Here is a 14,163-nt window from a genome sequence, read left to right on the forward strand (position 1 = left end):
CAAATCCTCCCTCCAGAACCAGTGGAGACTGTTATCTACTTGAGAGACTGTGGTTTTGCACTCCCCAGGATAAAGCAGTGGGCAAACCACCCACTGGAGAGACTTGAGAGACTCTGGCTTTGCACTCCCCAGCATAAAGCAGTGGGCAAACCATTCACTGGAGAGACTTGAGAGACAGTGGCTTTGCACTCCCCAGGAATATAGCAATGGGCAAACCACCCACTGGAGAGACTTGAGAGACTCTGGCTTTGCACTCCCCAGGATAAAGCAGTGGGCAAACTACCCACTGGAGAGACTTGAGAGACTGTGGCTTTGCACTCCCCAGAATACATCAATGGGCATGGAGCTCCCTCGTGGAGCTGGCATCGTGCACTCATCCGGCTGAGGTGCCCCCTTCCCTTCCCCCTGAGGTGCCTGTTTTATTTTGATCTGATGTCCCTGCAGTGTTCTCTCCATTTCCATCGGGTATCGAGTGTGGGCCTCGCCCATGCATTTTAGTCGCCGCCATAGTTCGTGCTCCTGGTAGAGGAGAAGGAAGAATATTGCAGGGAGGATTTAGAGTTCAGTCTCCATGGCGTCCTTGTTCTTCGTGGGGTGTGTAGAGGTGAGTGTTTCCCCTTCCAAGTCCTGTTTCCACCGTGTTTTTGTTTGCATTGAATCCGCCCCTGTAAAGGTGGTGGATTGACCTGTCATAATATTGTGGGCGGTACATTGTGTTCCGCCTGTCTGTTGGCGGTGACCGCCATGCTGTTTGTACCGCTGTGGTGGTCGGAGTGTTAAAGTGGCTGTCTATGTTGGCGGTTTCCGCCATGGTCGTGATTCCATTTATTTTAACGCCAGCCTGTTGGTGGTTTCACTGCCGCTGTACCACCGACCGCCAGGGTTGTAATGAGGGCCTAAGTCCCCAGCTTTCAGTAATGACACAGTGGGGGGGTCCCCGGATTCCAATAATGAGTCAGTGGGGGTCCCCGGGTTCCAGTAATGATAAAGTGAGGGTCCACAGAAGTCAAAAGGTTGGGAACCACTAGTATAATGTTTAAAAGTCACCTTTATTAATATGTTTCAAAAATACACCTTCAGAATGAATTGAGGGGCAAATTTATGGATTTGTGGCACAGAGCATTGCAGCAAGTTACCTCACATCACAGGGAAAGGGGAAGAAAGTGCCTTAAAAATAGGATACAGCACATTCCTGTATTTTCCCCAGTGTTGGTGCCACTTCGGCAGCCTAGCGCCAACGCAGGCACCCTTGCATCATGGTGTAAGGGTGCCTGCATTACATGCAGGTTTCTTTTTGTGAAGGAAGTGGCACCTTCCTGCACAAATACCATCCTGGAAGGCTTTTTCCTCTTTGTATGTGTGCTGCAGAGTGCAGCACACATACAAAGAGGAAAAAACGAGGAGAAATAATGATGTTTCTCATCATTGCACCTAGGGAGGCGAAAGGTTTTGGTACATCCCCAGGTTTACATGGTCTTGTAAATTTGGGGATACGTCAAAATCCACAGGTGTTGCTTACCTACCACAATGGCCTAGCGCACAGTAATGCAATACAAAGCAGATGCTAGACCTGTCAGCCTTAGGGTGATCTTGTCCTCAACTATTTGCCTCCTTCTCCATTTACGCTGATCTCATTTTTGCTGGCCTTGAAACTCTGCACACTTTACCACTGCTAACTAGTGCTGAAGTGCTTCTGCTAATAAATCCAAATGGCATATTTTATTTACACATAAGTCCCAAGTAAAGTGGTACTACATGTACCAAAGGGCCTGTAAATTAAGGGCCAGATGTATCAAAGCTTTTTGCATTCACAAACGGTGCGAACAGCCATTTGTGAATGCACAAATGCCTTTCAGTATGTATGAAAGGCATTCGCTATACAATTTTAATGAATTGCTAAAATAGCGATTCCTTAAAATTGCAACCCCATTTAGAGAATCGCAAATTGTGATTCTCTAAATAAGAAATCGCAAATAAGGAATCCTTATTTGCGATTTCTTAAGCACATGTATCAAGCTTTTCCTTAATGCGAATTGGGCATTAAGGAATCACAATTACCACCAAATGCATTTTTAAAATTGACATGTAATGCACACATGCCCCTTTGGCATGTGTGCGCCTTACATGTTCTAAAATAATTTTTGGGGGTGCAGCAGAGGCGACCTTCGGTCCCCAGCACCCAGTTAGGAATTTTTAATTTGGGAAATGCTAAAAATTTGCAAATATGGGCCTACAGGCCCATAGGTGCGAATGGGGTCAGAATCGCTATTTGAGATTTGGTAATAGTATTTGCGATTTTTAACTAAACCCTATTACCGAATTGCAAATATGATACATACCATTTTGCAACTCTGAAATAGCGATTTCCTAAAAATCACTATTTGAGAATCGCAAAATGGATTCTTGATACAACTAGCCCTAAATGCTACTAGTAGACATGCAACACTGATTGCGCCACCAACTTAATTAGCACTTTAAACATGTCTTATGCCTACCATTTCAGCCTCTCTGTGCGGTTTTAAACTGCCATTTCGACCTGAAAAAGTAAACCCTTTTGCCAGGCCCAAGCCTTCCTTTTAAATACGTATAGGTTACCCCTAGAGTACCCCCTAGACTGCCCAGAGGGCAGGGTGCAATCTTTTTTTAAAGTAGAACATGTACTTTTAAGTTTTATATGTCCTCGTAGTGAAAAACTCTTAAATTAATTTCCACCACTGTAAGGCTTACCTCTACTATAGGATGTCCTTCGAGTTACATTAATCACATTTTATGTCTGTAATTTCCAAATAGGAACAGGTAAAGAGTCCATATTTGGTGTCTCTGGAATTGGGATTTAAAGTCCTAATTTATGGTGAAATCAGATCTTAAAGTGCAATTTAGAAAATGACATATTTAGAAAGTTGGAAGTTTCTTGCATAGCCTTTTGGTTCCTGCAGCCTGTACCTGGTTCACATGACTGAGTGTAGCTGACAGTTGAACTTTGTGTATTTCTCATAGACAGCCACCCACAATTGGGAGCTTAAGGTGTGCCATCACTGGCAGGATGAGGGGAAGGAGCTGGCCACAGCCCCACTTATTTCTGAATATGCTGTGTCCTCTACACAAAGTGCTGCATACCCCCGTAATTAGTCTGGAGCCAGGAAAGGGAAGGCAGGATTCCTGAGGACTTCAAAAGGGAAACCTCTAGAAGCTTCTCCCCACTTCAAGGGCACAACTGTCGATCTCTGACATCACCACTTCACTGTACTTTTGGACCTGTGGCTATTCTGCCAGGAAAGAGGACTGATGTGCTGCTGAAGGTCTGCCACACTGCTGGACTGCACTCTGTTGGGTTACTTCCTTGCTTTGCTAACCTTCTGCCTGCTCGCTCTTGCCTGGGTGAGAAGGACTGAACCTACATCACTTGAACCCAGAACTCCAGAGTGACTCTATGGGGTAGTTGGCTGGCCTCCTGAATTAAGCCTCAAGGACAGAAGGCTCCAATAACCTTGCACCTGCACTTGGATTCTGCTATCTGTGAGTCTACCCTGTCAAGTTGTGCCACCCCTGTCCTGCACCCTTGGAAGTGGGTCAAAGGTGCTCTGATAGCCTCAGTGAACCCAGAGGAACCAACTCATCTCTTTCTGCATGACACAACCCTATGCAGAACCGAAACATCACAGCTGCTGCCTGGAATCGAACTGCCGCAAAGACCTGCATCTCATCTCAGCCAGTTACTGAGACCGCCACTGCACATAACATCCTTGGTGGAGGCCCTAACATCCCTCATCAGCAGCAGCCTGGATGGTGACACCAGACTGAACATCGTAGCCTCACAGCTCCTAGGGACCGACGCATTGCCCTGATTGCTCCACACATTCTTAAATCCAGACTTTGCATTGCAAGCCTTCGCAGGCATGATCTTCAATGACGATGGAACAGGTCCTCGCACCACAGCCTAACTGTATCTCAGAAATTATGCATTACTTTGGCTACTTGACGCATCTTTAATGCATATCCGTGCAATGCTCCGCAAACCAGGATTGTAGGTTCTTTATTCATTGAGCCTAATTGAGTCCCTGTAGCAGATCTGCACACCATTGCAGTTGGCCTGAACTTGTAACCTTGTCCCAGTCTGGTGCAGCCAATATCCACTTTTGATGCTTCGTGTCTTTTAGTGTTATTTTTACAAAAATCTTTCAAATTGAATGTGTCCCCTTCTACTGATTGGATTCTTGCTGGTTTCGTCCTGTCCTCCTGGGGGTATTTTCACTATGTTAATGTTTGCAGTGTTGCACAAATACTTTGTACATTGCCTCTGAGTTAAGTCTGACTTCTCTGTGCCAAGCTATCCGAGGGATGAGCACAGGTTTGTTTATGGTTTGCTTGTGACTTCACCCTGAGGAAAATTGTGGTTGTTGCCTGAGGAGGGTTTCACTGTCAATGGCCCAATTTCTTACAGCAGAATTTGCTGCCGGTCAGTGTTTCTCATAGGACAGCTACAGCCCTAACAGTGAAAATAGGTTCTGGGGGATGGCCACCATAGGTATAGGCAAAAACAACAAAGTGATGGATGGAATGTTTGAACTAATCCCTGCCACTGGCGATCTCTCAGACCGCTTCGCAGTCCGTCATTTTTTTGCCCACCATGCCAACTCAGTTTGGACCCAGTCATATGCTAATCAGTCGTGACCCTGCTCCCCATGGAAGCAGTCCAGCCCAAACTGCCAGGCTAGGTCCTCCCTAGCCTAGAAACAAGCATGCTGGGACTGGTTTCAGGGTATCACCCTCATCAGCCAGGCTAGCTTGAATCCAGTGGCACAGTGAGCCTTCTTAGGGCAGGAAATGCAAAAACAACAAGGTGATGGATGGAATACTTCAACTAATCTGAGCCACTTGCAATCTCTCAGGGACGCATCACAGTCCCTCACTTTTTTGTCCACTATGGCACCCCTGTTTGCTCCCAGCCATGTGCAAATCAGTCTTGACCCTGCTCCCCAGGGGAGCAGTCCAGCCTGACCTGCCAGGTTAGGCACTCCGTGGACCAGAAACAATCAACCTGGGACCAGTTCTGGAGTACCATACCTCATCAGCCAGACTAGCTTGAATCCAGTGGCACAGTGAGCCTGTGACCCAAGTCTGAGCGTACCTTGAGCACTTTGGTTGACAAATGCAAAAACACCAAAATGATAGATGGAATGCTTAAATTATTCTCAGCCACTGGAAATCGCTCAGGCTGAATCCAAATTAATTTTTGTTTCCTACCGTGCCACCCCAATTTGGTCCCAGCCGTATGAAAATTGGTCTTGACCCTGCTCTTAATGAGAACAGTCCATCCCAAACTACCAGGCTAGGTCCTCCTTGGACTGGAAACAAGCATCCTGGGACTGGTGTTGGGGTATCACCCCTCATCAGCCAGGCTAGCTTGAATCCAGTGCACAGTAAGCCTCGGACCAATGACTGGGTCTAACCAGCACACTTAGGGTGACAAAAACAAAAACAACAAGGTGGTGGATTGAATGCTTGACTTAATCTCAGCCACTGGCAATTGCTTGGGGCAGCATCCCAACCCAATGTATTTTTGCCCACTTTCACCCTAGTTTGTACCAAGGTATATGCTAATCAGTCTTGATCCTGCTCCCATGGGAACAGTCCAGCCCAAACTGCAGTGCTAGGTCTTCCCTGGACCGGAAAATGGCACTGTGGGAACGGTTTTGTGGCACCACCCCTCATCAGCCAGGCTAGCTTCAATTCAGTGACACAGTGAGCCTGCGACCTACTCTGTGCATACCCGGTGCACTTAGGGCAGCAGATGCAAACACAAAAAATGTCAACCCATTGAAAGATGGTTGCTATGCAAATGACTTGATTTGGTGTGAGTGTTATATTTCATTGAGCTTTTGTCACAACTCGGTAGTATAATACGTGTGAGTTGGGAATTATTCAAATTATGCAAGGTGAGCATAATACTTTAGATCAAAATTGTGAATATGGTTGTACGAGACCATGTGGCACTACTGAGATCAAGCTTTCCTTCTTCATTACAAGATGGAGGCCTTGTAACAACCTCTTTTGGCACTTGCACCAATTGTCGGATACTCAAAGGTGTTCTTGATGAGTGCTGTAACATTGTATATAAGAGGGATACTCTTTTGCCTGCACACTTTTTGACTGACTGACATTCGAGGTGCCTGTTACTGACAAAGATTCTGGTAGATACGGTAATGAAATAACTACATTGCTTTTGCGTTCAGCTCTAATAATATTTATAAACACTTTTTTGCAACATGTGTTGGCTTTTCATATAAATGAAATGGATTGGTTGTTTTTGGTGTTTCATACAAGATTGACGTTTGACATTATTTTGCTGTGTAACTATATTTATTTTTTCTTCTTCTTTTTCCTTCAGTCCGATATTAGTGATCAGCAGGACCCCATGTGTATAGGTATATGGATGTTAAGACTATCTAAATGAGAAACCCTTGCGATGTCATAGGTTGTGTAAGTTATTAGTTGTTTGTGGTATTGCTTCTTATACTAGGTGTAAGTGGTCATAATGAAAAATAGAAAGCGGGTATACATGGGTGTTGGTGCTGATGTGCCTTTATAGTTTTTGGTTTGATGCTGGTAACCCTTATAATGCTAACCTTCATCCCCCCGTGCTGAGCCCCTTATTTTTGGTAGCTTGTTCTTAGGCATCCATAACTTTTTGTGCATGTAAGCTATCTATGCCTAATTTGTGTCTTATTTTTTACAAAATCCTGGGTGTTATAAAGGTGCACAGGGTTTGTGAATTTCCCTGGAGGGGACTGAAAAAAATAGGCAAAATTTAGGAACATTTTGAGGTTTTTTAAAAAGAATAGTGAAAAAGTGTTCCAGATAAAAGTGTCTGTTTTTTCCCTGAAAATGTCATCCAGAAACAGTTTGCTGTACTAAAGTCACCATCTTCCTAGCTATCAGGAGCATTTTTTTAAGAGGAAGCTTATTTTCCCTATTTTTTGTGCTCTCGACCTACTTCCAGTTTATGGTGAGAAATGAGGGTGAAACCCATGGGAGAGCCAGAAAAGCTGTAGATTTCAGAAAAGTAAACACATTCCTGAGTTAGCAAGGGGCCATATGTTTAGATCCCTCAAGGTTTTCCCAAGGTAAATAACTGTTGAAAAAAATAAATAATAAAAATGACTAGGAAACAATGGTGATTTGTGACAACATTTTCATCTGTAATCTTTTGCTACAATGGTGATTGACACTCTTTTTCCAATATGTGTAGCTCTAAATTTTGGACCCTAGCTCAGCCAGCACCTAGAGAAACCTAATCAACCTGTACATTTGTAAAATGAGACACCTGGTGGTATCCAGGGTGGGCTGACTTGTGTGGCTCTTGCCACGTGTTTTAGCCAGAATCCCCAGCAAGCCTCAAGCATTGACACTTCTGTGATGGAAAGTTCTGGAATATGTGTGAAGCCACAAAATTCCTTCCAACCAACACTCCCCCAAGTCTCCTGATAAAAATGGTACCTCACTTGTGTGGGTAGGCCTAGTGTCTTCAACAGGAAACATTCCAAATGTAACATGGACGCAGCACATTTTTCCACTGAAAACCGACCCTATTTTTCCAATGGGGGTAGCTCTAGATTTTGGACTCTAGCTCAGCCGGCACCTAGGAAAACCTAACCAACCTGTTATTTTTTTTTAAACGAGAAACCTAGAGTGATCCAGGCTGTTGTGACGTGTGTATCCCATTAGTTTTTTTTTTACCCACAATGCCCTGCAAGTCTGAAATCACACATTGGATTTCTGTGATGGAAACTTCAGGAATCTACAGGAATACACACAATTCCTACCACCCAGCACTGCCTCACCTGTGCTGATAAAACTGCTGCCCCACTTGTGTGGCTGGGCCTAGTGGAGGTTTGCAGGGCATTGTGGGTAAGAATATGAGGTAGGGTGTACGTGAAGCACACCACCCCAGAAGTCTACTTTTCAGAAGAGTCTGGGCCTGCTAGGTTTTTCTAGGTGGCAGCCTACCTAAGCCCAAAAAGTGCTGCTGTTCACAATTGTAAGTCCAACTATATTGGGATTTAGCCAAACTCTACAGCCCATATGTAAAATCAACACCGAAAAGAGTCAAATGTCCTGCCTTTGGAATGAGATGCTTGAGTCCGCAGGAGGAGCAGAAAGACTGTTATCCCCTTCAGTTGGCATATGGGCAAAACAATGTCCATGGAGGTGGGTGCCCACACGTGTCATTTTTTTCAATTCCCTGGTATCTAGTGGGCTGTCTGACACCCCTGAGGTGAATTGAAAGTAATTACACATCTGCCCCCTTGGTAGGCAGAAATACTTTGTCCCAACTTATTTGGGGTTGGACCATGGCCATGCCCCAACCCTCTATTTTAAAAAATATATATATTTTACTGGTGTCTAGAGGGCTTTCTGCTCCCCCCATGGGGCAGAATGGGGGAAATAATCCACATCTGTCCCCCAGGGGGGCAGAAAGACTGTGCCCATTTTTGGGGAGGTACGGGCATTACCATGCCCATACTAGGCAGCCCCACCCCTACACTTATAAAAAAATAGTCCCTGGTGCCTAGTGGACTTTCTGTCCCCCTGGGGGTGGGGCAAATCAGGGGCTATTTCCCACATCTGACCCCCAAGGGGGACATAAACACTGCCCATTTTTTGGAGGGTTGTGGGCATTGCCAAGCCCATACTGGACAGCCCCCACCTTTACACTTATAAAAATATAGTCCCTGGTGCCAAATGGGCTTTCTGAACCCTCATCGGGAGCAGATCAGGGACAATTACCCCATCTGCCCCCAAAGGGGCAGAAAGACCGTGACCTTTTTTGGGGGGGAAGGAAGCATTGACATGCCCATACTGGGCATCCCTCTTCTCTACAGTAAGAAAAAAATAGTTCCTCTTGCCTAGTGGGCTTTCTGCCCTCCAGGGGGCAGAATGGGAGTTATTTCCCCTATTTGCCCCCCATTGGGGGCAGAAAGACTATGCCCATTTTTTGGGGGGGTGGAGACATTGACATGCCCATAGTGGGCAGCTCCAACTCCTATAATTAAAAATATCTATATTCCTTTGTGCCTACTGTGCTTTCTACTGTCCCTAGGGGTCTAATCGGGGGCTACTCCACCATTTGCCCCCCCAGGGAGGCAGAAAGACTGTACCCAATTTTGAGGGGTTGGGGACATTGACATGCCCATAGCAGACAGCCCCTATACCTATTCTAAAAATATATATATACATTCCCTGGTGCCTTGTGCATTTTCTGCCCGGTGGGGAGTAGAAGGATGGTATATAGCCAAAAAAAGGGGGAACAAAAGCCATTGCCCAAGGTGCCACTCCCCCTTCCCAGGTGTTTAGTGGGTGGACCCCTGCTTGGGGATCACCCTCCTGTGGTGATCCGCAAGCAGGGATCCACTAAGGAAGGATCCCACTGGAAAGGGGAAATTCTCCCCTTTCCAATGATACCTCTCTTGTTTGCCTAGGTGCTCAGGGGGGCTGAGATAGTCCCTGAGCACCTAGGCAGTGAAAGTGAAATCAGCAGATCAGCTCATTTCACTTTCGGCGCAGTCCGACACACACAAGTAGTTAGTGAGTGTGGATTATATATTTATTTGTTTTGAACATTTTTTTAGTTTTTCTTGCTACTTATGAGTGTGTGGTATTGCTGGAAATGTATTATTTATGATATAGGGTATATAGATGCCTGCACAAATGCATATGCACATTGTGTTATATTTGATCTATTAGGTGTCGCTCCATGATGCTTAATAAATCTTTGGCACTTGGATAATATGTTATGAAATATGGAATCAGATTCTGAGACGTTATAACCTGAATTCCTGTGATTATGAACTTAGTCCATGCTGGGATGCCTATATCATCTGTTATATTGAATTGTGGACAAGAACACAAAACGGTATGTACGAGTGATTCTAATGAGGTCACCATTCACATCACATGTGGATGATTGGTACAAGTATATATGCGGGTGTTTTTCACCTCTTTCTCTTTTTCGCTAGAGATGTTAAGCAATTTTTAATACAAGTACACTTTGTGACTTTGATAGGATGTCACTGTATGTACAGAGCTGTTTTTATATTGTTTGCATTTGGGTTTGTAGTTGTATAAAACAATTATATGTTTGTATGTATCATATTACATCCCTTAGGAAGTTCGATGTTGGAAATGCATTGGCTGAGGCTGTGATTCTGCTAATCTATGTGTAATCAAGAACTTTTGGAAAAGAAAAAAAAAAGATGATACAAGAAAATATTTGAATCAAATTGTTTTTGGACAAATTAAACTTGGATGCACCTTGATGTTTGAAAACTAATGTACTAGATTGGCTGTGCACAATTCTCACTGTTTGAGAGTGTTTGTTTAGATACTACCGGTAAATCACCATGATTAAGGCCGACATCTGGGCCCGAAATGGAGATCCTCACCTCCTGGTAACCCTGCACCAAATAATAGAATACTAATGATAAGGCCCTTCCTTAGTCTTGATCTCTGCCCAGGTTATTAAGAGGTGTTGTGAGGAAACTTTTTTTGAACAATTACATTGAAAACTCCGCTGAGGCTCAAATAAAAGTCTTTAATTTTTGCCTCATCTTATTGTGCCGCTGGAATTCCTTTACTGAAGTAGTGGAATTGTATTGTTATATTCAAAGTGGTTGACTGTAGCTAATACAAACTTTCATGCTTATTTTATTTCAGTTTTTTAAATACAACTGCTTCACCAAAATATTATGTTACTGTGTTTTGCCTTATTAGGTAAAGCAATTCCTCTTCTCTTTAAAATGCAATAAAGGATATCTTCAATTTAAGCGAAACAATGCAAAAAGAAAGGGTTCCTGAGAGGAATATGAATGGGAAGAGGATTTGGATACTGTGAAGAATTTCCTGTGCATACTCTCCATTTAAGATGACCATTGTCTGGAAGCACATTCCATATATACATTTGCATCATTAGCCACAATTCCAAACTCCAGAAATTTAAAAGCCCTACCAAGATGTAGATGGTCCCATAGGTTTAAAGCTAGTACTACAAACCCTTCTTCACCCACTTAGAACTGAAGGAACCATGTGATTACTCCATATGCCAATAGAAGCGAATACCATCAACTCCCCAGATCTTCATAAACCAGGAAAACAAATTATTTTGTGCAGTGTGTAAATGCCTCCTGATTGTAGGGATATGAGGCACACTGTTCTTTTCTATGAGTAAAAGAATTGTATAACTCAGGCACTCTTTGCGATTTCACCGAAGTTAGTGTTAACTTTTTTGAGGAAAGTAAATTCAGGGGACGGGATGCAGTCTTTATGATGCAGTCTTCAGTACGCATGGTTTTATCACGTAGGAAAGTACCGTATAAGTAAGTACTACACAGGTCCCTTTTTGGTACTTTACCTCATGATACTTTATTGCTCAGGTAAGTATATATTTATATATTCTAATAATAAGGATTAAGGGATCAGTAAGGGTTCAGATTTGAATGGACAAGGGAGAGTATCAGTTTGAGGAGGGAGGTATTTTGCCTTTCTCTCTGGTAAACAGGTATGTTGGTCTTGAGGTGAGACCATTTCAAGGTGGCATACACGTTTTTTCTGACAGGGATGCATGGTGTAATGACAGCGTTTCAGCATTTAGACAGATTTAGACTGATTGGCGGTTGACGTCTGTGTCAAGATGTGACAGAGTTTGCCAATGTGAATTTGTGAAAGAAGTGCCTCGATGCCTTAAGCACATAACGATCCAATATGTGTTTTCTTCACTTTTCAGTTTTCCCATTGCACATAAATTGTGCACACTCAACATTGATACACATGGGACATTGTGTCAGGTATATGTTCAAGGCCACCTTTTGATGAGAGCAGTTTTTAGGGGATATTTGTGTCTTGAATTTCCCTCCACCGGGTTGTAAAGACTATGGTAGTCCTCTTTTGAGCACTTAGTGAACGGCGATCACTTCTAGGCAAGGAGTTTGGCTGGAGCCTCAGATCATTTTGGAAATGTTGACATGGTTTTACGGTTGTTTGAGATAAAGGGCTAAACTATTTAGGGCCTCATTTATGAAAAGTTAGCGTCACTTTTCTGTCATTTTTCGTCGGTTTATAACAGTTGATTAGACCGTCTCACATATCTCAATTTGATTAAGATAACCAAACAAATTAGATCCAAAAGAATAACACATACTATTAATACCAAGACTGATAATAATGGCAAAGTAAACATTAGTTCAGCATTCAAATGACCTCAAGATATGTCATGAGCATTTCAAATTAGTTCCCCACTAACCACAAATTAGTATCAACACTTTGGGCTACATGTTAAAAGAATTTGGTAACACAAATGTAGAAAAACTCTTTTACCTCAGTTAATAATAAAAAAATATTTGTGCTTCTAGGGTAATAAGGCACCTGACCACTTGCACCAGCTTTGATCTTCAATACTTTTGTGGCTCTTACCTACTGTGTATACTCCCTGGAGGTGCGGCATCTGTCACCCTTACTACCCCTTTACTCTTGCCTTAGGCCTGGCTCTGTCCTATTATGGTGAGCTGCACTCTGGGTCACATTACCTTACTAGTACTTGGGTTGGCCTTGTGTTGTCTGTTTGGACATGGCTTTGTTTGATGACAATCGGGACACTTTAACTGCCGAACTATTTGCAAAGAAGCCCACTTCCCTACATACTGTGACTAACTCAACTTCCAAAGAAGGACTCAGACACAAGTTTATTAAACTAGAGAGACTTAAAAAGCAGGAACTGGCGAGATGGTGGGACGTTACCACACTTAAACCTTGCATTTCCTACCTTCCAGCATTCACTTTCTGAAGCATGATGAACCTTAGACACATGCTATTGGTCATTTCACGCTCTACATGTCCACATTCACTATTATCTCGGTTTGGTATCATAAGGTTTGAGTGCATTCCTTATTGATCTTTTTGGTTGCTCTTGCATTATCCTTTTTCACTTAGGTTTTCTCACTTAGGTTTTTCCCACCTGGTGTCCCTATAATATATTTCAATTATCATTGTCTCTTGGTTCTGATCTGCCATGTATACACTACCTTTCCCTCTTTTACTCACTTGGGTTGTACATTTCTGGCTACATAACTTGACTTTGCTTTTATTTTAATCTTGTTAGTTGATATTGCATATACAGTGTTCAGTTATGAACAAAATGATACACGAGCATTTTTATATGTCTGTTTTGCAGCCTTGAAAAAGTCACCTGTGTGCCGAAACACATGTTACTTACACGTTTTTTCTTCAACTATGTCTGCATACCTTAGATACTGATTCATTTATATGATTGTGTTTTACTTCTGTGTGCTGTGGTCCCATATTGCTTATTGTATATTGTGTATTGTCATACACATTTTTGTGCTTCTAGGGTAGTAAGGCATCTGACCACTTGCACCAACTTTGACCTTGAATACTTTTGTGGCTCTTACCTACTTTGTATACTCCCTGGAGGTGCGGCATCCTTCACCCTTACTACCCCTTTAATAAAAAAATATTATTAATATGCAGCAATTAAATCATAAGTTGCAGCTGGTACCTGAAAAGCAAGAAAGACACACATTACATGGACATACTTTACCAATAATAGAAGTAAAAGCAGCAAGCAGTTTCCTTCAGCTAGGGGACACCATCAATTGTGTCATCAGAAGATTTGGGCCTAAAAACAGCTAAACCCACTCAGCCAATGAGACTCGAACCCTCGGGCACCTAACTCTCAAGCCTCTGATATGGAATCCCTGGTCATCTTCCTGCCCCACAAGAATGCTACCCGAGTTGTTATACTAAATCCTAAAAAGCTTATGATTGGTCAATCTATGGGTTGGTTACGTTTCAGCCAACCAACAACTAAATTGACAACCTAAAATACAACAAATCTACACTATCTAGAACATTTTCTTCAATAATAACGTTTCCTCCTCTGTCTCGTCTGTAGCTCCATTGTTTTATCACCTCCCAAAACGCCTCTTCTCAGGAAGAAACATTTACTGTATCCGTATCCGCTTCACTGCCATCCTCGAGGAAAGACCAAGTATTAGTAACATTCTCAAACAATAGGATATGCAACTTATACAATGCTCGGTTAAAACATGACCTTGTAAGACATAATGCAGCAACCCACTAAGGGTAGCTGTG

The sequence above is a fragment of the Pleurodeles waltl genome, chromosome 5 (assembly GCF_031143425.1).
Source record: "Pleurodeles waltl isolate 20211129_DDA chromosome 5, aPleWal1.hap1.20221129, whole genome shotgun sequence".
Lineage (NCBI taxonomy): Eukaryota > Metazoa > Chordata > Amphibia > Caudata > Salamandridae > Pleurodeles > Pleurodeles waltl.